We start from the raw sequence: 25,437 nt of genomic DNA, 5'->3' as shown, positions 1-25,437 counted from the left end.
GGTATACAAAAGCATTGGACAAAGTAGAAAAGGTATAGACCCAGTTTTTATTGCTGTTCTGTGCACCCACTTGAGAAATGAACCCCTTTATTTGACTCTGTCACTAAGAAAATGAAGGGAAATCCAACATTTTGAATTGTCAATGGGCTGAAAAGGACAATTCTTCAATAGGAATATCTATGAACAACTTTCTGGGATGCATATCTTGTTCACTTTAAAGAGATTTCTTCTTCTTTCCTGTTGGATCTATAGGACAGGAAGTAAATGGCTATTTCTATAGTGCTTGTAGCAAAAAATAAGCTGATGGAGGTTTTATTCCTCCCTGCTCTATATAACTCACTACAATACTAACCTAGCAGTTAAAGGTGAAAAAGATACACTTTGGCTAGACATATATTTAAAATGTGGCCATCATAATGTTCTATGAATTTTATGGGGCGGATTTATGAAAGCTCTCCAACGCTGGAGTGAATACACTTTCAGAAGTGAAGCTGGGTGATCCTGAAAACATGGAATGGATTTTTAAAAAAAATCATTTGATATTTGCTAGCAAACATTTGAATCCTGGACCAGATCCGGAACAGAGGGTCTTTAAGATTTAAATATTTATATATATATATATATATATATATGGAAAATAGACTTAAATAAAGACAATGGCCCTGATTTTTAAAGCTTTCCAAGGCTAGAGAGGATACACTTTCATCAGTGAAACTGGGTGATTCCGCAAACCTCGGATCTGATCCAGGATTAAAAATATTTGATTTAGGACATCCATTCCAGGTTTGCTGGATCACCTAGATTTACTGATGAAAGTGTATTCTCTCCAGCCTTGGAGAGCTTTCATAAATCAGGGCCAATGTGTGGTGCCCTAAAGCAGCCATAAATTCACGCTTGCACTGCTGTAGACTCCTCTCCTGTATTGACATTGCTTATTTTTATTTTAATGCACACAAATAGTTTGTTAATGGAAACATAGAATTAGGCCTTGAGAACCCCATCCTAAACTTCGATGAGTTTAAACTTCAATGTGCAGATATATTCTTACAGATCAGTGACATTGGCCCTGATTTATTAAAGCGCTCCAAGGCTGGAGAAGATACACTTTCATCAGTGAAGCTAGGTGATCCAGCAAACCTGGAATGGATGTCCTAAATCAAATATTTGTAATCCTGGACCAGATCTGGGGTTTGCTGAATCACCCAGTTTCATTGATGAAAGTGTATTCTCTCTAGCCTTGGAAAGCTTTAAAAATCAGGGCCATTGTCTTTATTTAGGTCTATTTTCTATATATATAAATATTTAAATCTTAAAGACCCCCAGTTCCAGAGAGAAAATTCATATATCATGCTTGGGAACCTTTATTTTAAATGATATTTCATACTGTTGGTGTAGCGGCTTTTCTAACGATTAGGAAGGTCTGATTATTTTTAGAACAAATAAAAGGTGTGTCATCCTTCTCAGCTGTAGATGAAGCCCTCTGGTTAAACTGAAAATGAAATGATGGATCGGGTCTGAAGCTATACTAACATAGAATTAGTCCGGTATATCGAGATTACTCCAGACAGGTTGAACAAGTATTGGTTCTTATCTAACTGGTTTTCTTTACCTAGGAGAAGATAATGAGGGCATAAACAGATCCTGGGTATAAATCCAGGTATTTCCTGTAGGACTATAATACAACAGTTTTAGGATTTGCAAGGATTATATAAACCCATTGCATGAAATTGGGCTGCTTGCAGTATTTTCTCTAATGAGCTCATTCTAATTAGTAAAACTTAATCACATCATTTATTTATGTAATTATCTAATTAGAATGAGTATAATCAATTTACAAAATAAAGAAGAACATGGTAGTAATAACTTGGATGTTCTCTTTGGTTTTTAATTTGAAATTTACCTGTGCCAAATATATATATATATATATATATATATATATATATATATATATATATATATATATATATATATATATATATAGGTATGCTGGAAAACCATGTATATTATTATAAGAGATGGGTCTAGTGAACACCTCCATTAGAATCCACACGGTGTGCATTATTTATTATTATTATTATTATTATTATTATTAATATTGTTATTATGCATGTGTGCTGTGTGCACGGTGGCTCAGTGGTTAGCACTCTGGCCTTTGCAGCACTCGGTCCCAGGTTTTGCTCTCCTCGTGGGTTTGCATGGGTTTCCTCCCACATTCAAAAAAAAACAAAAACCAAAAAACATGCAGTTAGGTTAATTGGCTTTCCCCCAAAACTGACCTTAGACTGTTATATTGACATATGACTATGGTAAGGACATTAGATTGTGAGCCTCTTTGAGGACCAGCTATGACATGAATATGGAATTTGTACAGTGCTGTGTAATATATTGACGCTATATACATACTTTGTAATAAAATTATAATCTGGGGCCACTGTTGTGCACATGCCTGCATGCTCCAGCATTTTAGGTTAGGGCAGCCCTTTTGTTTCAATGAGCATACTCAATATTGGTCTAAAAGCAGACCTTTACTATTTTTGGGAGTTCATTGCACTGCAGCATACTATGGTGTGTTACAATGCAGAGGAGCACAGTGCTCTAGAAAAGTGTGGGATGCTATTTAGAATGAATTGCACCACAACACCCCAGTGAGTGATATCACAATTCACACATGTACTGCAGGGAGGTCTGGTAAAGTGCATGCCAAACAAATACTATTTCGGATAGAATGGAATGTCCTGAAAATTCTATCAAGTTATTTTTGTTATTCATGTCTAGTTGAGCAAACTTGTCTTTACTTCCTATCCTGCAAAAGCAAAGGGAAATATGTGGGGAATATCCAACTTTTTTAGTTTTTACTGGAACATTTAAACCATACCTCTCTCTTTGGTTAAAAAAAAAAGTTTTGCCATTTCATACGTTTACCATTGTTTTCAGAGCAATCATTCCCTTTTAGTTTTAATTTCCCACATGCTCATGAAGTCAGGCTGGTGTGATTTAAGCTGGCCCATTAATGCAGACTTCAGATCTGTTTAAATAAGGAATGGATCCTGCCAAAGTATTGTTTTCAGTGCACCTGTGAGCCCTGTTTAGTATTCTCACCCTCCATTAACTCATGCATCCACTCCTGCTGTAATATAAGAAGAGATTACTCAGGGCATTGCATCAGACTGGGGGGCACAGGAAAAATCTATAGTGTCATTTCAGCTTGTACATGTGTACACCAGGCCTTTCTAGCAGGTGTGAATCAGAAAATCAAGCTGTCTGGGAATTGGAATTCTTCCATTGAGCACTGACTTTTTCCCAGTCATCCATAAAAGAGATGTGTCATGGCACATAGTAGATGGGGTTTGTGGGACTCGAGTTAAGGCAGAAGATAGAAGATGATACATTTGTAAAGTAGACCCAGCTTCTGATATATTTTTTCTTTGTACATGCATGCATGCTAACTATTGCCAAAGTGTGACACTTGCAAATACTTTTCACCTTTAAAAAGTATCATGTTCCTCCAAACAATGGCTTTATATTCTCCGTAGGATGGTACCATCACTGTTTCAGCATCATCTAGGTCATCAGGATCAGCATTTACTACTCCTAACACAACCATGTGTGCCCTTTTATGTGGGCACACATGTTAACTCACATAGATCTCTTACTGCTTTCTCTTACTTTGACACCATTGACTTGCTAAACATTACAACGTACAGTCAGAGTGGTCACAGGTGGTAGGGATTCTTTAGCCTTCCTTTCTCTGACTGCACATTCTATCCTTGGAACAAATCACCTGACTCAATGACTCACCTGACTTTTATGGCCATAACCTTTCCTGTGCTGCTCCCAACATTGACTGGCACAGATCTTGCAAATATCTAGTAGTTCTGCTTTAGGAGGAGCATGTGACCATCTACCCTTCCTCCCATGATGAACTGTCCTGCAGTTGAGTGGTCAATTCACAGGCCTAAAATGACATGGGGTTGGGTCATCCCAGTTTAGTGCAGAGAAAGTACGTATCCAGAGATCCCTAAATAGACAATAGGAAAAATTAATTTTAATGGGACCATAGACCTTAGATTACAGCCTTGGGTTCTAATGCCTTTGAGGCAGAACGTAGCACCCCAACTTGGTGCCCTCAGGGTACAAAAAATCTGGATAGAGAAGAACTCTCTATTATTTCCTAAAATTAGGGATTTTCTGGAGGTGACCCCGTCCTCTTCTAGAGACAGGATCACCCATGTAATTAAAGCACTTTTGCTTAGGGAACACATTGGGCCTATTTTATTGAAGTTCTTTAAGATTGGAGAAGATAGACTATCACGGGTGATTCTGCAAACCTGGAATGGGTTTCTTTCCTGGAAAGTTATTTGCTATTATTTTGCAAATATTGGACCAGATTTGCTTGATCACCCAGGTTCACCCATATTAGTCTGTCTTCTCTAGTCTTGGACAGCTTTAATAAATCAGACACATTGTGAAATACAGTTCTGTGTTTTACTTGCCCTCTATTGGTGCACTTTTGTCCACTATCAGTGTCCTTAAATACTCAAGTAAACTCAACCTTTGACCAAAATCGGATATTTCTTTAAATGAGGCATAAAATACCTATGTCAAGACTTTTTGTGTTTATTCTTCTTACCATTATATGCATCTAGGGACACACCTGATTTGAGAGTGGTGTCCCCTTGGTATTTCCCATGTCATTCTTAACCATAGGCACAGATGGCCGTATACTATTAAAATGTGGGTGTGCAGGTATCAGATGACAAAATAACAGTGCTTGTTGCATACAGTAAGGGTTAACAGGCTGTTTTATTTCTCCAAAGCCAGTTTAAGTTTCATCACAACTTGTTAACAGGTGCTTTATATTGTTGTTCTATGATTTGCGAGCCAGGAGGAGGGGGGAAGAGGAGGGGGGGGGGGGTTACACTATAATTTGTTTTCCAAATTGCACCCATTCATGGCTGAGGATAATGAAAGCTTAGCACCTGATTGGAAGCCAGATGGCACCTTACCTTCTAAACAGGTCTTCATTAAAAAACATCATTACATTGACCAGATGCTTCCGGGATGCCTTCTTTGGAGTATTTTTGACATGCAGGAAAAGTCCCTTACTATACCATAAAGGATAAATTGCCAATAGGCTTGGTAATAGGATGTTCATCTGTGGCCCCCAAATTTGGCAAAATGTGCATTTTTTTTCCTAACAGCCAATCAAGATGCTCAATCATAACAATAAACAGCTCTTAATAATGAAGTAGTGGACAAGAACCATTAAAATTTTTTAGCCAAACTCTTAATACAAGTTGAGTTATATTATTTTTGTAGAATTGTTCAGGTCCTAGTTGAGGCACATCAATTTACCAAATGCACCTACCCCTTTATAATTGACACATTGGAAAGGTAAAAATATATAAAAATTGATTTATTATTAGCCAGAAACATATGTTGTTTTAACAGTACAATTATGTATATACAGGTTTTATACTTACTTGTTTTGTTCAGTTCAACTATTTCAATGTTTTAAACATTAAAGCCTACTTAATTCCAAAAGAAAAATGTAATATTTTTCAGGTAACCACTATTTAGATGTAGTAGTTGCATTTGTCTCTTTTTTATTCTTTTTCTCAAGTAATCATGTCAGTAAAACATTTCCTGTCCAAGAATGAGAACACTTACTCTCTGCAGCGTTCGGTTGCAGGGTTGTCACTTCATGGAGGAGAGGTCCTATAATTTTCAGAATATACTAGGAAGTCTGACAACATTATTCTATTGTTTTTATATTTCTTTCAGTGCAAAGAAAGTTGGAAGGACACAGATCCCAGCAAAATCAATGGGTATTTAAATTTCCTTTTAAAAAGGAACTTAACCTAAAGTAAGAAATAATAGTAAGTTGCAATAAAAATAAATTGTTTTTGTATTTAGATTTATATCTATTAGTTACAATTACTAATTAAACTACTATTCCATTTTTCTGTTTCTATCGATATCCATTTAGTACTTGTCTTCTTGTTGTAAGAAATATTTATGTACAACAACTGAATTGATTGCTAATTTGGTTATCATTCCAGTGTAGTGGCAAATAATGGCATGATGTATTTAGTTAAGTGAAATAAAGTGATATTGCCACTTGTAGAAATATTCAAATTTAAAAGCATTCCTGAAAAGCAAACCATTAACTCTTCCCCCTCTTGTTGGCCATGACACTGATCTGATATATTTGTGAGGTCTGGTGGGTGAAAAAACTTTAGCACCCAGCCCAACTCTAGTAGTGTTTGATATCTGGTCCCCTGCTGCACTCTATAGTTATTTCCCCAGGACCCTACATCACCATTACATACTCACAGGGTTGACAGGAAGGAACCGCAGTGGGGAATGGGGGTTCTTCCAAAAGTGTATTATGTTGAAAACTTTTCAGGTAGTGGTGGTGTGGGCAGCAGGAGGGGAAGTATTACCCATCTTTGATACCTTTGAATTGGATATATTAAAAAGTGATGGTATCCAGTTGTCCTCAAATCTGGCACCAACCTCTGCAGGGCTGCACAGGATATAGGTTATGCTTTTGCAATAATGAAGATTGGAAGCCTTGATTCAGTTTTAGAATAAATACAATTGATCTGAGACATTCCTTGACAGGTTCTACAACTTAGCGATCCGATTATTCAACTAAACACAGTTAATTTGTAATAAAACACAATTTTTGTAAAGACAATTTTTACTGTGGACTTTGAAGGTACTCAGTTGACAAATATATAAAGATTTTTAGGCCAATACGTTTAATTTTGCATTATATATAGTAAAAGTTGTCAGGCTTACATCTCCAAAACAATTTCCACTTGCACTTGAACCATGAATAAGTTATTATTATTCTCTCAGCTTCCAGCACGTTTCACCTCTTCTTTTTCAGAGAGAGAAAAGGTACAATGAGTGAGATAATGGGGGAGAGCACAAATGACATGAGGAAGAACATGATTAAGAATCAAGGTAAGGAAAATGTGTTCCCATATATATCCAACTGAATGTAAAAAGCAGACTCTCAGTCAGAATCGTAATCCAAAAATGTGAAGCCAAAATGATCGAAACAGCATAGAGAGGCTCGCCATGTTATGGATCAATCAGCAGTTGAACTATGCCAGTTTATTGAATATAAAAAATAATTAGAAATGTAAAATGAGATTTGGGGGGGGGGGGTGTTAAAACATAAAATGTAGGTTTGCTGTTCCAAATCTACTTTATAGGGCTATCCAGAGGTTCTGGAGGTGGGGAGGCACTGCAGTAATATCCCTGAATAGCTGAAGACCAATCTATAAACATGTAGGCTATTTTTGTATAAACAGGTTTCTATGCACTCATCAAGCACCTTTGGTTCTAGTCATGCATAGGAAAAAAAGCTACCAAACACACCCTACTTCCTAAAAATGACTAGGGACCTATTGAAGTAAGGTAGGTTCCACTATAATCATAATTATCATCCTGACAATGCCAACATGATCTGGAGGCTTGAGGCTCAGAATGGTTTGGATCTTTTTTACACATAGTACAACAACACGGTGCAAAATACAGTTACCTAAAACAACTTAAATAATTTTAGTCCTCTGTTCAGGTCAATTATTAGGTTATTTCTGGTCCTTTGCACCTCGCATGTTTTCACTTCACTTTTTATTGCCTTATTGGGTGTAAACATAAAAAAAGGGCTGTATAATTATTTATCTGAATGTACCACAACTCTTGCAGTTACTATGACTTTTAAAAAAAAACACGCTGAGAACCTTATATTATAAAGCTTGTCAGGTGGGTCAAATCCTTGGTTGGAGTAAATAAAAAAAAATAAAGATGAATAGACATATGATGGACAGCCCATTTCAGTATTTATTTATTTTATAGTATGATAGTAAATACTATACTGTATATAATGCATTTTGCTGGGATTTACCGATTCTCTTTTATCAGGACTGCTGAAGATGGGAGTTGGTAAAAATTGGATTGAGAAAGGGTCTCCTGGAATAGATTTCTCTTGCCCCGTGTTTCTCAACCAGAGTTCCAAGGAGCACTAGGGTTCCTCCAGAGGTTGCTAAGGGTTCCTTGAGGAATTTGTTTCTCGCAGGTCAGATTGTTTGGCACCAATGATCTTTTTGGCTATCTGTTAAAGTGACATTCTTCTCTCTGGCCTGCTAAGTAAGAGACATTCATCTAATTGGCCACCAGGCTAATGTATCATAAAAATGGGCATATCATAAATATTGGCAGGGTTTACCTGAAACCTTGGTGTTATTTCAAGGGTTCCTCAATATTAAAGCGGCTCAGAAAGGCTGCTCTAGCATGATAAAACGGTCTGGTCTAGCAGGTTGTAGTTCCTTTTGTCTGCTACAGCATTATGGGGGGCAGGTAGAGGGAACCACAGTGTTCAGCAGAGGACGAGGCAATAAGCAAAATGGGGGGGGGGGGGGGAGGGTGTAATGCTGAAGATTTCTTGGCCATGATAGCTTTGCAACAGAGTGAAAATTGGTGGTGTAAGATGCCATGGATGCCATGTTTTTTAAAATATTTGTTCTAGTGTCAGAGTCACTTTAAGCAATAATCTCTGTACAGATAATGATGCAACAGCAAGTAAGTCCTGACAAAGCTCACACCATCTCTCCTAGGTGTGCTTGACTGGCATCTGGGGAATCTTCAGCATCTCTCATAATAACATACTAATGCTAATTGCAGATCGGCTGAGTTGCTGTGAGTATATTCTAGAAAACAACTCAAAGTGGGAGAAAAAAAAAATCATGTAAACACAAAAGAAACCTGACCAATATTATCATAAGATCTTGTTATATATGGACTGCTGGGTTACTTATGAAATGTCCTTCACTACTCCAGTACTCCACTACTCCAAAAGATAGTCAAACATTTACCCAACACACGGTGTTAAAAAATGTAACTAATTTTTATCCCTTATTCAAATTGCAACCATTGAATAATTGTGGGTAGACGTTGCTGGATCCAAGGTTGGTTTAATTCCCAATGTGAACAGTGAGTACAATGACTATACCACCAAGGGGCCTATACAAACCATTGAATCTGACATTCAGTGACACATTCCCTGGTGGAGAATCAATCTGAAACCTTGGTGTTATTTCAAGGGTTCCTCAATATTAAAATGGAAACACATGGACAATGTCAAATTCCCTGCTTTGTAAATGGATCCCAAGCATTTGCCACCAAGAAGCATTGGGTGAGTAAAGAAGTGTAAGTAAAGAAGGAAAAACAAAACCACCACACTAAGGTTTTGATTGAACTGCTGCTAAAGGAGGCTGTTACCCAAAAACTACCAGTCTGCCAGCCACCATCACACTTACCCCCAAGCACTGCAGTGGCAGTTAGTGGGCATTCATCAAATGCCCCCACTGTCTCCTTCATAGAGCCAGTCACTGCTTTTGTATCTGGCACATGACTGCAGGTGTGAAGCACCTCTTCATAGCCACTGGCTAACAGTAAGTCTGAACAAATCTTAAAGATTTAAAAATCCAAAAGTGTTTTTATTGATCCTTTATTGAAAAGAAAAACCTGTTTTGGGGCTAAAGTGTTCTTCCTTCACCAAATTGCTAATCTAAATTGGGTCTTGGATTTGAATTTTCTTAATTTATTCAATTCATAAATAAACTGTCTCTTATATACCAAAAGCAGCTGGTTGAGTAAGAACATTCATTTAGGTTTCAGCACAAGTCCTTGTGCTTAGTAGAAAGGAACAAGGTCTGTCGGATACTTTCCAAACTATGTCTGGCTATGGACAGACTTATACACATTGCGTTCACATTTCCTCAAGTTTGATACCAGAATTCTGCTATCATGATTTTTTAAAAAAAAGTTTTAAATTTTTTTTTTTTAAAGTCTACAGTTCATGAGTTTGTGGTTTCTCATCGGTGGTGGAATGGCTATGGTCTGGTTTGTGTTTAAAGGAAACTTTTATTAAGGAACTATGAAGCCTGGCATTGCTGTCATTTCCTGACATGCAAATGGCCAGGTTGTCATGCTAATCCGCTGTTTTTAGTATAGTAAAGTCAGGTTTTCTGGCTGCATGCCTGTGTTAGGTCAGTGAATTAAAGTACCAGTAATAAAGTATATAAACCCTAAAACTGCAAAATTTTTGCATCATGTCTCATGTTATACAGTGTTAATAGGCAAATATTTCATGTAAATCTGATGCAAAGTTTTTTATTAGGAGAACCTGCCTGTAATTTCCTGTTGAAGGCTGACATGTAAAACAAATGTTGCAGCATTGTCAGCCTGTTTAACGTGCTTCTTCAGTTGGCTGGTAAGGTGGTAAGCATTCCAACAGAAGAGCGCACATGGCAGGTTGGCAATGCTTCTGCCAACTGTCATGGTTCTATTAAAACCGATGTCTGATCTATAATGTTCTTACAAGCTCTTAGTTCACCAAGGCAAAAATGAAGGGACAAATTGTAATCGGCCAAATGTACTTCAATATGCTTTCCAAGTTGTTCTGTAGGTAATAATGGTGTCTGGCCCTAAGTATTTTCTGAGGCAGGAGTTTAGGTAGCCAGCAGCCAGAAATGTGGGCCTCTTATCACCCTAATGGAACATTACTGATACTTGTGTGCTAGTAATAGGCTTCTAAAAAGAAAGTTACTCTATTGGAATGTATGGAGAGAAAAGAAATACCTTAGTAAAGAAGACCAAAAATGAGGTTACCTGTTGGGCCGAGGTCTCTAGTTGTGGTGGGAAAGGCTTAGTGGGCCATTATCCTCCTGTATTCCATAAAAGTGTAAATCACGTACCTACAGTATTTATTCATTATTATCATGATTTTGTTAATGCTGGTAGAGTTACTGCATAAAATCTTGTCTTTATATTGTATTCACATAATTCTCCCAATGCAGAATGAAGAGTTATATTTTGTGAGACAATCAGGACGTTGCATTGCAGAGGGCTTTCTTTCTAACGTGAATCCATGCATTGGGGGCTGGAGGCCAAGGTACTGAAGCACCTACTTACATGATGAGATTGGCACAGGAAGAATCCCAAGTGATGCTGCAACTGATTTTTGGGTGAGCAACACTAATACAGGAATAAAGAGTAACGTATATCAGCATGACAGGGGTGCACACATTGCACATATTTTAGAATTAAGCAAAAGTTTATATATATTTTGCCTGTATGGCTTAGCTGTGTGGATGAAGTTGTGATTAGTAAAGATAAGAGAAACCAAAACTGTTTTTGCATTGGAAAGTGTACGGAATGGATAAAACCACTGTCACATCTTTTTCATTAAGGCATGTGAATAGGTAAATACATAATGTAACAAATATTGCACCAAACTGACAAGGTATATTCCTTCATGTTGAAAACACAGTAAACCCTATGTATGTATTACCACTTCAGAACCAATAAAATATGATGATCCAGAATAGGTGTCATTAATTAGGACTTTTTTTAGTATGCAAGTAGAATTGGATTTATTTGAATATAGAATGTCTAGGGTCTAGTTTTCAGTTTGCTATTGCTATGTGTTTTGACATCTTGACAGAGCTCTCTAAGGCCCTTACAATGTAGATGCATATGAACCTGGCTGGGGATATAAAGGATTGAAATCTACCCTATTTTGTCTTACTGCTTGATGTAAAAAGAGTCTGCACAATACCCCAAAATTTACACTACAAGTTCTCTGGGTAACTCATTCTCTAAAACTTGAAAACCAGGTCTTGGGGAACAATGTGCCAGGGACTGACAGATCAAGAATAATGCTTGACCACAGTAACAGTAGATATGTTTGGTGCATTTTAGAAAGAGATCCATATACCAACTGTGAAACATAGTGATGGAATGTTATGGTTTGCTATTCTGCATTAGTACCTGCAGCCATTAAGTTAACTATAAATTCTACATAAAATCATAGTGTGGGTTGAGAAGAATATGAGGCCATCTGTACCTGTAAACTGGAAACTGATCTTTCAGTGTGATAATGATCACAGTATAGTAGATGGACTGGTCTGTTTAAAGCCGTGATTTGGTCCCCGTATATTGGGGCATGTTTTATTTAAGATTATCACCTTTACCTGCGCACTTGATGTATTAAATGTGTCTCTATGAGTGATAAAACAAGTAAAATGGATGAGTTGACTTTGCAGCTTAAAAAATATCTTCATATAATTTGGATGACATAGGAAGCACATTAATGGCTGACTAATTTGCCTTTTAAACCTTCCTCGCAATTAGTGACCAGCTCCTGTGGTCATCGTCCGTAGCCTATCAATTATTACACATTAGGTTATTGGCAAATGAGGCTGCCTTGGGTATGGAGACAGGTCTGTGTAAATGGTGGGAGAGCATGGGTAAAAAATAACAACCATGGATGTTGGCTAATGTGTACATATTAGGGGCCCCAGCCCCTAGACATGCAAATATAAAGAAGTCACAGTGTGCATTGGAACATTTGAAAACAACACTGTTGTTGCCCCCAAAAATCTTAACAGCAGGTTCCTGCAAAAGTAGTTATTATACTTCTTAGAGACAATGTATCTGCTCTTTATTCTGTTCAAGTTCTGCAACCTCCTTTTGACTCTTTAGCATTTAACAATCACATTAGTTTCAGATGCCTCTATTAGATTTTGTTTGCTTTGGTTTCATCTGCTACAGCCTACAACAGTGCTCTGTTCTGGAATAAGGCTACGTGTACATGTCCAATGGTTCTTGTCTGATAATCGGCTCAGGGCTAATATCGGATGAGAATCTAGCGTGTGTACAGCACCTGTCGCCCATTGTATGGACGAATGTCCTGGAAAATCCACCAATGATGGACGACAAACGATCCAATAGAAGTGAAGGGGGAAAGCGCGCAGCAGGGTGCCGCTCCGTAGTTCTCCCCCTCCCCTCTCCATAGAGCAGAACAGTACTGTATGTACAGCACTCGTTCATGCATCGTGCAGTCGTTAGTCGTTGGAAAGGATCGTGAAAGATTCCAACGACGAATTTTGCACATGTGTATGCAGCCTAATTCTGCTTTCTTCTCATCCTAGATACATTCTTTGGCTATTTGATTTGTTTGGGATGAAGTATCTCCCGCACAGGCGAGAGTTTTATCAGTCCTGACATACGCAGCGGAAGCCAGAATGGCCGGGTATCTTGGGTATTTCTGACAGTTCCACAGTGATCAGGCAAGTAAGAATACCTTTTGCAGAAGGAACATTGCCTGTCCTTTTCTTCAGTAATTCCCTGCTTGGTCCAAAACTTTTAAAAGTTGAACTTTAGTTCAGCTGTAATACACTTGCGATTAAATTGACCTTAAATACCATGCATTTTTAGTAGCAGCTACAACATATATTTGCAAGCAGCTGCAGTATGTTGGCTAGAAGGCTCTTCCAGGCTCACAAGATTTTCATATTGTATATTAGATTTGTGCAAATTTGTGCAAATGTGCCTAGGTCATATAATATATTGGATCAAGACAGCCAATGTTTTGTGTATGGTTGCTCATCAGTTAATACACATATGTATAATATTTGTACAGAAACTCCAAATATATGGACATTTTATTGACCCCATTGGCTCCTAAACAAAACATATTCAAAACTAAATTTTCAGCTTTAAAAATGCTATAACAATAATTATTTGAATTTACGATAGAGCTGGTAGACATTGTGTTCCCTTCATAATGACCCCTGCCATCTGTCTCAAATTTCATAAATACAATACTTTCATAGATACCTGCACAAATCTGGCTGCCCCCCTACCTATAATGAACAAAAATGTAATTTCCTACACTAAAGGCCACACTAGGCTTTCTATTTCTCTGGAAGACTGATCTCATTCTCCCATTCAAATACATGACACATAACATATGACAAACAGATACCTCTGTCTGTGGATAATAAAATTCTTTTAACAAAGGCAATATAGCAGCGGGTGACATAATACACCTTAACAATTACATTAGTCTCCTGCTAGTAACACTTGCTCAAAGTCTACAGACTGGGAGCAAAATATATTTATTTCTCTGAAAAATATTCATTAAATCTGACATTTCATGGAAAAGTTTTATTATAAATTATTCAGAATAGCCCATTCTTTATTGCTGTTAGGCTTAAACAAAAAGCAAACAATATATTGCAGAAGATTGGTGATATAATCAAGTGTAATCAAATAATAACAGCAAAAAAGGAATTAATTTCAATTTGTTTTCAATGATTTCTAAGTATTTATAGGGAGCTAAACGAAGACTTTTTTGTGTTTATTTCAAGTATTTCTTTACAACTGGCAGATTGGACTCCCCAAAGGAGCTTACAATTTAGCATCCATATCACACTCAGACAGACACTAAGGGCCCATTACCCTATGTAATGTATAGCGTATAGTGATTGGCCCCTAGGTAATTTTTACAATGAACCCAGTAAACCTACAAATAAGTCTTGGCTTGTAGGGGACTCACACAAGCAGAAGGAGAACATACAATTTCCTTGAATTTAAGGTCCCCTGGGATTTCAAACTAAGACACAGAACTGTAAATTAGGAGTGCTAAGCACATAACCACCATGAACAGAAAAATGTCGCCAAATGTCAGGTTTAAAGGGTTGTTCCACCCAAATAATTTTATTTAGCAATGAGCTGAGACTATGGGCTGCATTGACCTCTGGATCCTTATGTGTGTTGATGATTCCAGCAATGGGAACTAAGATGTTGTTAAGTACAGTGTTTTACTGTGTTGCTTCTGTTTAACTAGGGAAATGCTTGTTTATACCACTGTACCTGCTATGTCTGTAAATCTGGTGACCTTTCAACAGAGCAGGGATATTATGCACATTTATGATGGTCACCCAACACTCTTTTTATGATGTGACTCATCGGTATGTATCTTACCCAGGGTCATGATAAACATTTAATACCTATTAGCTAAGGCTGTATACACATGTTCAATTATTGTCAGTGGAAATGATCTTTCATTATTGTTTCCAGCGACAAACAATGAACTAGCGAGCACTGTACACACAGCACTATTCTGTTTTATGCAGAGGTGTGAGCGGCGCTCTGCTGTGCTTTTCTGCCTTCCGTCGGTCGCTCTGCGAAATTCTCACCACTTGAAAACATAGAATTTTTACAATTAAAATAATTTTGTGGAAGTCACCTAGTTATTCTTCAACTAAGATTACTAATCAAAATATTGCTTGCATATCTATATCTATTCTGGGCATTTTTAAAGCCCCCCTCCTGGGTAACTAATGCTGACATCACAATTTTCAATGAAATATGTATGTTCCTCTTGTAGCCCTGAAGAACTTCAGTTGAAGGCTGCCATTTGCTAAATAAATGTCCCACCATTGTCAGTTTTGAGTGGACTGCTTCTTGGAAGAAAAAACTCAACCAGGCTGTAAGGCCCAATTTAGATTGGCAGTGTTGCTCAACTGTGCTCTCAACAGCACCAATTCAACTGAATAGGATGATTGGGAACCATTTTATTCATTTGTTGGCAAGCAGTTGTGTTGTGGTGATGTTGTAGAGAGGTTCCTGGAAACAACATTCTGCTTTTGACTGTATGGTTGCTTTTCTTCCTCTGGAGGATGAACGGCCCCACAACATGATGCAGGTTGCCACTCCTGGGACTATAGCAACAGTTTGTTAGGCATCTGACAGAGGCTTACCACAAGGTTTGCAACTACAAGTAAGGAAGGGGCTTAAGTGTTGTAAAACTCTAATGCTTCTTCTTCTTGCCCCATTTTCCTTAGTAGTATACCCTGTGCACCTTATGGCTAATACAGTCCTGGTTAAAAGCAGCTCTTACTATCAGGAAAAAATTGCTACAACAGGAAGTTCCCTATATTTAAAAGTAGAAGTTCACACTAGTGGCAAAAAAAAAGCAAAACTGTGATATTTACTGATCTCGGGTGGCTACTCGGTACTCTGGAACAGTAACAGGGGGTAAATGCTGCAAACGCTTTGTATGCCTAAAACTCTTGCAGATGCAGTGACCAGTGATTCCAATTTAAGTCTAGGGAGTAAAAACTCTTTAAATTGCTGCAAAGACCACTAATTTGAACTAAACATTGTGAGGAGAATAAAATACCACTGCCTGCGACCATACAATTTATGCTTTCATTTTACAACGTTCAATTCTTTGTTCAGTAGTTTAACCTCGGGGAGAGGAAATATTACATTAAATAATGATTTGACTTCAGCTGCTAGCCAAAGCACACAACTAAAAAGCACTTCACAGCAGGAAGAGACGTTACAAAATGATCTCTTTACATCCATTTACCTCTTAGTAAAAAAGGCAAGTGTTTCAACATGTAGTCAGGAATTATTATCAGTAATGAAAGTTAAAGTAAATCCAAAAGTGAATTAGTTTTTAATGGAATAGGTTAGAACCTCTTTCAGACCTTATTGTCTCTGTTATATTCATCTGCTTTATTCCTACTGGTGACCAAGTTATCATCAAATGAATGGCTTTATTCCTTTTGAATGTAAAGAGTTGGGGAAGTGATGGGAATATGAATCAATATCAGGATATAGAGGAGGAAAGAGTTTAAACCACATTCAGGTTTCAATTGCTGTCACCGCGTTACCCTAATTGACACCAGGGCAGAAAGTACAAGGAAACATAGTTTTAGCTATCACCAGAATGGAAGGTGATTTTCTCTCACTTTTCATACAGTTCATTTGACTTTATTCTGCAACTCGGAGACAGGAAGTAAAGAGAAAGTGTCGACATTGATCATAGAAAGCATGAAAATACTTGTTTTAACCATTCCCTACCATATCTACCATAAATATAGTTTTTGGTACATTTTAGGATACTGCTGGTAAAGCAGTACTAAATCATTAAAACATTGCACCCAGGCAGGTCCTTTATTTCAGAAGGGACAGATGATGTCTCTTTTGCAATAAAAAAACTTTCCTTTGCCTGATTGCAATTTTTTAATTATACTCACCTGTCCTCACTTTGTCATGGGTGCTGCCCCCATCTTCCCCCAGTCCTTTTCTGGGTTCCAGATCTTCAACACTTTTGATTGGCTAGGCTTGAATTATGCAGCTCCTGTATATGTGCACAGGAGTTCATTTAGAGGAATGCTGGGATACCCAGCATAGTACACTGAGCTGCACATGCACAGAGGAAAAGATGGAGAACAGGAAAGTAAGTTTATTTTATTGCAGAAGGGATATCACCTGTCCTATTTGCAATAACAAGCCCACCTGTTCACATTTATTCCCATATAAATTCAGTTCCTCCTTATTTGGTTCTCTTTGCAGTAGTACTGAAGATGTGTATTATATATCTAAAGAAATTTCGTCCTATCCTGAGTCTAGACTGCATTGGATTAAACTGTTATAGAGCCAAATTCTTGACATCACTGGATTCAGTTGACTTGGCGACAAAATTTCAGCTGCTTTTTACCCTGAAGCAAATGTCCTTGCTCTGCTGGTTTCTGTTGATATAGGGAAATGTATTTGCATCTCTGGTTTGTCAGGTATGGATTACAGACTACTGTGTGTTAAAGAGTGCACTGAACAAAGCCAACGACAGAATGCTCTTCTTCACCCAGAAAGACAGACTGCACCCATCCGAGGCTTCCACAGGTTTTGCACAAAGATGATCTCCACTAAGCAAGACTTGTGGGCTACTTTGTGCTGCTGTTTGATTTTTTTTAGGAACGCTAGGCTACCCAGTCATATGTAACATTCTTGTGTGTCCTGCAGAGAATTTTATGTTCAAAAGACAGTACATAGTACAAAAAACACTCACAGTTTTTAAATTGTGAGTATAGATGAAAGAAGATGAATAAACATACATTTGGAGAGACGTAGGAAGTGCTCACCTGAGCATCCTACTAAGTTTATTGTACATAGAGGTGGGGTAGGGATGTATGTATTCACAACAATCATGGCACCAACAGGAAAGAGAGCCCTGCCCTTTCAAATTTACAATCTCAGCCTTTCTCGACCTCTAACCTGGGGGAACCGTTGACATAACTTTTAGGTCTTTAGACCTTATTTTCCATATTCACAGCTCACAGTTTATTAGTGTGGTGATCAGTGGGAAGAATGTCACCCTTACTGATAACCAAAAAGATCATTGGTATCAATCTGACCTGCTCTGGAGGAAACCTGGTTGAGAAAGACTGGTCTAGGTGCCATAGCTATAAAAGACACAGATTATTATAGATAATTAACTATTATTATTAGATATTACATAAATACATCTATTTTTATTTAAATTACAGTAGAAAATTATTTAATTATTATTAATATTTACATCTCCATCATCATATTTTAGATAGGGGCTGATCGGGTAAGCAATGCTGACTAGATATAACCCAGATTGCTGAAAAGTATATATTCCATATTTATCATAAGGTTACAGTAAAGACAAAACCCATAAAAGTGAAAAGATTGACATTGGTAGGGGCACAGAAGGGGCATGCAGAACGTGGGTAGAGCTTCAAGCCATATTAATTAAAGCCTGAGGCAGACAAAAGCTCTACCCAGGATATGCAGATCTTCCTGCCTGTTGTTAAGTGGGATCTCTAATTCGAGTATCTGCAGTGGGGTGCATTATTAGTTGTGTAAATAGGTATCTTGTCTGTACCTTATGCTGTACCTGACATATGTTAGACTGACACATTCTGAACACTGTGCTGTACATTACATTAATAAACCAAAGTTGTGCCAAATGGTCTCCTAAATTCCATCCTGTTAAGTGAATGATCACATATAAAGTACAGCAAATTTTTGTCCACCTGAATGCTTAGACACCTACATAAAGAAATTTGCTAGGAATGTTAATGCAAGGCATCTAATCATATAGAATAAGTAAATGGAAAGCACTGGTGCTGTTGCATTTCTTCCACATGACTGGACACCTTGGCGATCAAAGACCACTAATTACACAAGCACAAGAGGAAGTGGAACAAGATGAAAGACATTTGCTGCTGTTGTAACAGGAACCCTGGCCCAGAGAGCATGTAGACATGGATTATAGGACTTCCCTGGCTGTCTGTCATTCTGTTTATTCAAGCCTTCTGCCACTAACTCAGCATAGTAATTTCATCCATTCCCTCCTGCATCTTGTACAGCCAATAATTCTTAGAGATGTTATGTTAATGATAGAAAGCAGATCTTTCACTGATGAGATAGGAGAATATTTGTCTGATTTCCAAGAACTAGTAGAGTACTTTGAGGAGATTGCATTGTTTTTCACCCATGAACTATTTTGCAATGCCAGTCTGTTTATAGGTTAATATGTAATGTTATTATTTTCATCATCATAATTCTGCTAGAGAATACCAGTGCAGTCAAAGGAATTTCCTCCATGTCTTCATCTGTTTAAATACCAGCAGTGTATTCCTTCTAATAAAACATAGATCTATGAAAAAGGTCATTATTGTTTGACACTCATACAGTATACTATACCATGTATAGGAACTATATACCTATAAATGTTTGGTGGGCTTCTGAGTGTTCAGGATTCCATGTTTGCAACTATGCCAAGCTATCTTTTTATGTAATGTCTTCATTGGCTATTGAGTTCCCGTGTGGTGTAAAGGCAAGCTGTACGTAGGCTACGGAGAAAGTTGTAGTTGTAATAAATTAGGCTTTACTAAACACTTCCTAAAGCGTTCACATTTGTACACCTAGTTCACCTGGTACTTACCAGGATAATCAGGTGTCCACAATTTTTCATGAAGCCACCGGTCCTGATTACTTTTTGTTTTATTGTTTTATTGCCAAGCCAAAACTGTCCCCAGTTTGCATACAAGCCAATGTTTGTAATAATGTGTTCCAGGTATCTTAGAATGATGAATTATGTAAATTAATATTTATGTATATATAATAATATAATAACGTTTATAATATTATAATAATATTAATTATTGTGCACAACAATCACATGTTCCTCATCAGCAGAACTGACTACTTTAGTGCAATACTGTATTCAATCATAAATATATGAATAGTGTTCCTTTTGAGAGTATATAGACTTTACTCCTAATTTATTGACTATATTTACTTTGGGTATATTGTGAAAATTATTTTATTGTTTGGAACTAGCAATAGGGTTGGGGCTTAGTTTGGGGGAGAAAGTTGGTTGAATCCTGGCTGATGTCCAATGGAGCTGAACTTCTAATAATGTCTATAGGGGTCAATCTATTGTTAAACAAGGACATGAGAAACCAGGTATTGCCAGGTGAATATGTACCAATGAAAAAAATATCATACAGCAGGGAGACTGAACTTCTTTTTCTTGTAACTTGGGGAGTTAGAGAAGGTCAGACTCAGATTTTTGACCCAACTCCTGACTTTTATTAAAACTTTATTAGGATTTTTTGGTACACATATAGGAATACGGCAGTAAGTTGTGGTGCATCTGGCGCAAATGTGCATTGTTTTGGAGTTTTTGTTTTTTTGATGCTGTGGATGCTGTGGGAAACAAAGGAACTTATAAAAGCAGCTCTTGTTATCACTGTAGTAGACAGGGACACTATATATAGTAAATATGTTTGTATTATATATATATATAGTTCTCTTTTGTGCCAAGTATGGCTTTAGTTTGATTAATTTCCAATGTATTCACTTAGATATAAATATTGATAGTTTGAAAATGAATTGCTAGTTTTACTACACATCACAATAAATTATTTCATACCCAACCTTTGTAACCAATCAAAATGCAATAGATCACTATATTTTCACTAATATGATCTCTCAACTAATGACGAAAAGCGTGTGTGCAAATACAATCCAAAATTTGACTGAACAGAAATCAAGAGGTCAAAAAAACTTATCAGATACCTGATATATGAAGGATGAATAATTTCAGTCTGAACGATCAAAGTTGTTTTATTTCTATACTTGATTTCCAACATTTTGAGCAATTGAATTCGGAAATGAAGAATAATAAAATTATAAAAAAATGATCGAACAAGAATCTGAACTATGTATGGCCAGGCCTATGCTAACTGCTTGGTGAAAGAGTATAAAAAATTCAGTTCAATATCTCATCAATAACAGAAATTATTTCCTGATCACTAACTGTTTTGTAATGGCTTGCACGGTGGCTCAGAGGTAGCAATCTTGCCTTTACAGCACTAGGTCCCAGGTTCAAATCCTGGCCAGAACACTAACTAATTGGCTTCTGTCTAAAATTGGCCTTAGACTACAATAATGACATATGACTATAGTAGGGACATTAGATTGTGAGCCCCTTTGAGGGACAGTTAGTTACACAACTATAGACTTTGTACAGTGCTGTGTAATATGATGGTGCTATATAAATACTGTGTAATATTAATTAAATTTTTGGTGATATTCTTTTTTCTCTTTCATTAGATTAAGAGTGGAATATGTGGATTTAACTGGAGCAGGGAGCTTGGTTATTACTTCTAGCTGTCAAGTAATTTCCAGGTATGCAATACGTTTATGTTCTCAGCACCAACAATAGTAGCTCTTTGTATTACACAACCCTAAATCTTATGTTTAGCACATTAGTAATTAAAGGATCACTATACCAATACCCAAAAATAAACCACAATGCCAATATTCCTGTAACCATTCAAAAACTTGTTTTCACACAACTTTACTATGAAGCCTGCTTTGTTACATATGTACTATGGGAAAAAGCAAAACCAGAATGACAGCTGGTAGTTTTATTTTATTACTCCATGTATATATGGGAAATGTGTATGAGAACCTTTAGGAGGAAGGTGAACATACGGTGGTGAGCAGATAGAGTGTGTGTTTAAGGGATCACATATATATCTGAAACCTGTAATTTGTTACTAACATATGTCCTACTGCACCAGTCAGTATGTAAAGGGGTAATTATTTGACTCTTTAACTGATTCATGGTCACTGGGAAGTAAAGGAAGATCTCCAGAAGAGAGGTTCAGCAACACTTTTAATCCTTAAAGCTACGCACACACTGCCAATTATTATCGTTTGTAAATGAACGATCCCGCACGATATCTGCGAACGATCGTATAGCACCGATCCTGTACATACAGATAACGACACGATCGTTCAAAGATATTGTACACACGTATATATACAAACAGTATATATGAATATATATATATATATATATATATATACACATACACTCACATACACAATACAGCCTGTATCGATCAAATGTTCGTTCATCGCGCATGCTCAGAACATGCACGATCACTGAACGACCGTACACACGATAGTTGGTCAACGATCGTCGTCCAATCCGATCCGCCGGTCCGGTCGTTCATTTCCAACGACTGTCCTCGTTCGTCGGCGTCGTTGGTTACTTTTATTACAAACGATTTTTGGCCAATCGGTCGTTCGTCGTTCATTTCCAACGATAAAAATTGGACGTGTGTACGCAGCTTTACATCTCAACTAAAAATAAATGTAATTGTGATCTGGGTCCCTATTGAAAAAAAAGAACAGGAAAGGGGGGGGGGGGGGGGAATTAATGAAGAAGGAAGACGCACTGAAAACATGACAAAAATTCTATTTGTATATTTTTATAAAATGGCTGCAATAAATGGGTTTATGTGGGCTTGGATGATACGTAAGCTATATTAGCAATGCACTAAACCATCACAGCACTCTTCCTTAGTGTTCCTGTCCTCGGCCTGTATGCAAACAGCAGGCTGGTTTTGGAGTGGCTTTATGCAAATATCCAAAGGCCTTATTAGTTTAAACTCAGGCTGAAGAAGCAGGGGTTTCAAGGTAGGCTGCATTTGAATGTAAAATGCCCTAGGTAATGCCCACATGTGACACTAAAGGTGCGTACACACTTCCAATTTTTATCGTTCCAATCGAACGACGAACGATCGAATGGGCAAAAAATCGTTCGTAAAAAAGTAACCAACGGTCGCCGACGAACGAGTTTGTACGAACGACCGGACCGGCGGATCGGATTGGACGACGATCGTTGAACATCGTCCGTGTGTACGGTCGTTCGTTGATTGTTCATGCTCTGAGCATGCGTAATGAACGAACGTTCGTTCACTTTCCTGTCGTGCACATAGTTTCTCTATCGCTCAAACGATCGTATCTATTGTGTGTACAATATCTACGAACGATCGTGTCGTTATCTCTATGTGCAGGATTGGTGCTATACGATCGTTCGTATATATCGTGCAGGATCGTTCGTCGTTCGTTTTCCAACGATAATAATTGGAAGTGTGTACGTAGCTTTAGTCTCAACGATTAAAAGAATTGTAAAACAGTCAATGAAGGGATCATGCCAGGGACAGTCAAGCTGGAGAAGAATGGACTGGATGTTGCCCGACTTCCTCCAGCCAGGAAACGAGGCAGGCGCTATCTGACCTGCTGCAGCTTCTACTGCACACTATGATAAGCTGAAAGTGTGTAGTGAAATCAAATTAGGTCATTTCAGTACAGGAGAGCAGGATACAAACTTGTACAGGCATTACAGTAAGCCTGTAATAGTGGATGGGCCTGCCGGGATCTCTCCCATAGATCTACTCGCTGCTCAGGCTGTGCATATCACAGAGAACATGTCACTGCTAGTTTTACCAAACAATGATTGAATTTGCAAATTAATTAAGTGAACAAACGTTGGATGTATATCCTATTTGGGAATATATTTATTGTTTTTGTGCCTGGAATACACAGGTAACTGTGCCAGATCATATCAAACTTCATGCTTCCAGGTAATTTCTAATACTTTTGTTTTATTGTATGGGAAAATAGCAAATTAAATAATAAATACATCTCTAGATAGGAGAAATATGTCTGAAAATGTGAGCTGTACAGAATTCTTTTTCTAGCTGTGTTTGTCTGTGATCAATCTTTCTCCGGGCATTTGGCTCTTTTGTTTAGAACACAATCCTGTCACTGCTATCATCTGACCAGAACAAAATATAACAAAGGGGGCAATTAAAATATTTGCATCTTGATAGCTGTCTGCTTTAGGAATATATTGTATTTCCTTACTGGTGCTTTGTAAAAAGCCTTCAGCAGCACCAAGAGTGAACAAGTTGGCTCACTGTCCCACCACAACATCGCAAATAGCTCAATAGAGAGAGGAAGTGCCTATAAATTGGAAATCTAAGCCACCAAAGGTTTGTATTTTTATCTGCCCATTTCTGAAATCTTTGGACTAGTCTGGCAGGAGACCAGGTTTTTTTCATCTGAATTTCAATAATTAATACAGGTTTTGTACTTTCCCCAGCTTGTGAGTGGAGAGTTACAAGAGAAGCAGGAAATAGTTCAACTCTCTGTCACTCTGCTCTCTCCTCCTAAAAAAATCTTCCCCACACTGCTGCCCAGCTGTTTGGCACCTTGTGCTGCTTCTTCCTGCTCCAATCTAGACCCTTTTGCAGGGACTGCTAGAAGTTGACCAAGTTAAATTCATGTCCCTGCATAATAATAATATAACTTCATGGAGCATTAATTATTAGCCCCATCTGGCTTTCCTCACACTCCTGTGCTGCTTTCTTGGGTGAGAAGCTATATGTAGTATTTCATGCACTGCAGCCCATGGAGAATGAATGGTGCAGCAGTGAGCAGGTCAGTACTATCCTCTGTATAATGTGCAAATGCTGCTTCTTTAGTAACCAGCAAAGCGGTGCGGATGGCCAAGCAGCTGGCACACTGGGACCTACATGGGAACTGCTGTTCCTTGTGCAAGTTTTAGCAATATCTAAATTGGCAGATAAAATAAAATACTTTAAATACAATAACAGACATCTCAACTGATTTTCAGAAAGGGGAACTTTTAGTGTTTTTGGGGTTAGCCAGGGCACTCGCCGACTGGCATTCGCTTTCCACCCGATCCCATTAAAGGGAATAGAAGCAGTTGGGAACATTTTTGGTACAGCAGCATTTTGCTGTGCGCCCAGAAGCCGCCAACTGTGTGATTCTCCAACATGGGAGTTAAGGTACCTTACAATATCATACCAATGTTTAGACATTGTGATTCGCCATTGTCAGTCAATTCAGTGCCTACAGAACAAAGCCATTCAGCAGTGTGGGGGTTAATGCGAGCGGCTAGACGCACACAAACCTATCCCACCCAGCTATATGTCTGTAGGGAGTGTAGGGGGAAGGGGTTAAGCAGCTGATCAAATCCCTCAACAGACAGAATGGTTTAAGATAACAGGTGACTGAGGCACACTGGGACACACCTTTGTTTCTCTAGTCCCATAATTACGGCACGGGTTGAAAAAAGCCATGTCATTTTCCTGTATGTTTTGCTTCTTTTCACTGTGTGCAGTTTCCTTGGTGATGAGGCTTGTGTTTTTTAAAGCAAATGATATATCTTGATAAGGGGGACTTTACTGAAAACCAAATTTAGGTGCTTATAGTCATTACCAATCAAACCACCAGATCACACATAAGAATGGTTTGATGATATCTTTCCAACAGTGCTACATAAACATGAATGTTTGCATATGGGTGAATTATTATTCATTTTTTATAGAAAGGGCAAAGTAAGCTCTTTGTTGA

General features: G+C 37.8%; 1 long non-coding RNA gene across 2 annotated transcripts in view; it reads left to right on the top strand.

Annotated features, from left to right (window-relative positions):
• LOC140340629 (uncharacterized) overlaps positions 1-11,587 on the top strand; it is a 67,580-nt gene extending 55,993 nt beyond the window's left edge. Inside the window, exons 5-7 of one of the 2 annotated variants that reach the window (XR_011922693.1) lie at positions 5,785-5,828; positions 6,899-6,975; positions 10,878-11,587. This is a non-coding gene — a long non-coding RNA (uncharacterized lncRNA). Of the gene's footprint in view, positions 1-5,784; positions 5,880-6,898; positions 6,976-10,877 lie in introns of both variants that reach the window. The other variant, XR_011922692.1, reaches the window with a different exon arrangement.
• The last annotated feature ends 13,850 nt before the right edge of the window (positions 11,588-25,437 follow it).

Source organism: Pyxicephalus adspersus, chromosome 11 (assembly GCF_032062135.1).
Source record: "Pyxicephalus adspersus chromosome 11, UCB_Pads_2.0, whole genome shotgun sequence".
Classification (NCBI taxonomy): domain Eukaryota; kingdom Metazoa; phylum Chordata; class Amphibia; order Anura; family Pyxicephalidae; genus Pyxicephalus; species Pyxicephalus adspersus.
This window is presented reverse-complemented; position numbering and strand designations above follow the sequence as displayed.